Source organism: Neophocaena asiaeorientalis, unplaced genomic scaffold, assembly GCF_003031525.2.
Source record: "Neophocaena asiaeorientalis asiaeorientalis breed wild unplaced genomic scaffold, Neophocaena_asiaeorientalis_V1.1 scaffold503, whole genome shotgun sequence".
Lineage (NCBI taxonomy): Eukaryota > Metazoa > Chordata > Mammalia > Artiodactyla > Phocoenidae > Neophocaena > Neophocaena asiaeorientalis.
Window position 1 is genome coordinate 1,098,862 of NW_020173710.1, and position 1,055 is coordinate 1,099,916.

The window sequence follows — 1,055 nt, forward strand, 5'->3', positions numbered from 1 at the left end:
CAGATTCAGGACCATGTGCTAGAATTAAACACAAACATACATACATACATTCTAAGCGGTTGTGGTTCTTGAACTAAGTTACTGAAAACTAGAAAGAAACTTTCAAGTTCCTCAGCTGGTATTTGCTAGAGGATCATTCCCATCACTTGCAGTACACCGTAATAGATTGTAAGCTTCCAAGAAAATCATTAGACAACTGTGATTGATCCAAAGAAGCCAAGACTTTTAGAGATGAAGACGTTCAAAGCAGAGTTAACAGCTCCGAGGAAGCGAGGAGTGTGCTCCTGACTCGGGAGCCAGCAGCGGAGCCTACCAAGTTAGAAGATTATAGAGGAGGGACGGTTGGGAGGCACAAAGCAGAAACTGTTAGAAGGCAAGAGACAGTGGGGCCCGAGGCGGGCAGAGGGACCCCAGACCGTCAAGGGCAGCGACAGCCCGGAGGAGAAGATCTTAGAGGGATAACAAAGAAGCAAAGGAAAGCTAGGTACAGTGGTCCTCAAAGAACCCAGGCGACTGGCGGAGCCAGCGAGTCCGGGAGGTAGGGATGAGAAGGTGCAGGGATGAGGGCGCACAGCGGCAAGCGAGAGAAAATGGGTTGCGGGGTGAGGGGACGTGCAAAGAGCGAAGGTAGTTCCCTGTCCCTCTGACCCTGGTGCAGATCGCAACTCCTTACCGCGCGCCGCCTGGCCCCGCCGGGTCCCAGGGGCTCGGAGGCGGCTGATGGAGCCGCTGCGACTTCAGGACCCTGCCTCACCTTGTTTGCCGCGTCCCGGCGTCCGTTCACCCCGCCCGTTCACCGGCTGCTGCGCTCCGAGGGCCAAAGAGCTAGTCGCGCGGCGCAGCCGGGGCTCTGTCCGGCTGTGAGGCACCGGCCCCCAATCCTCCGCACCCCCTGGTCGCCCCGGTCACTTCGCCTCGCTCTCCCGCAGGCGGAGAGCACGGACCCTAACCCGAACGCCGCTCCACTTATTTCAAAAGCCCCCGTCCCACGCTTCCCCGGAATACGAGCGGAGCTGCTGCGGCCGCAGCGGCAGAGCCTCCGCCTGACCTCACAG

At 58.4% G+C, this 1,055-nt stretch overlaps 1 protein-coding gene across 3 annotated transcripts in view; it reads right to left on the minus strand.

Moving 5' to 3' along the window:
* The window catches only part of KLHL13 (kelch like family member 13), a 168,452-nt gene extending 167,412 nt beyond the window's left edge, over positions 1–1,040 (minus strand). For 2 of the 3 annotated variants that reach the window (XM_024750599.1, XM_024750600.1), the window contains exon 1: positions 755–1,027. The gene's annotated coding sequence lies outside the window, so the exon portion shown is untranslated. Of the gene's footprint in view, positions 1–754 lie in introns of all 3 variants that reach the window. The other variant, XM_024750603.1, reaches the window with a different exon arrangement.
* Between the last annotated feature and the right edge of the window lie 15 nt (positions 1,041–1,055).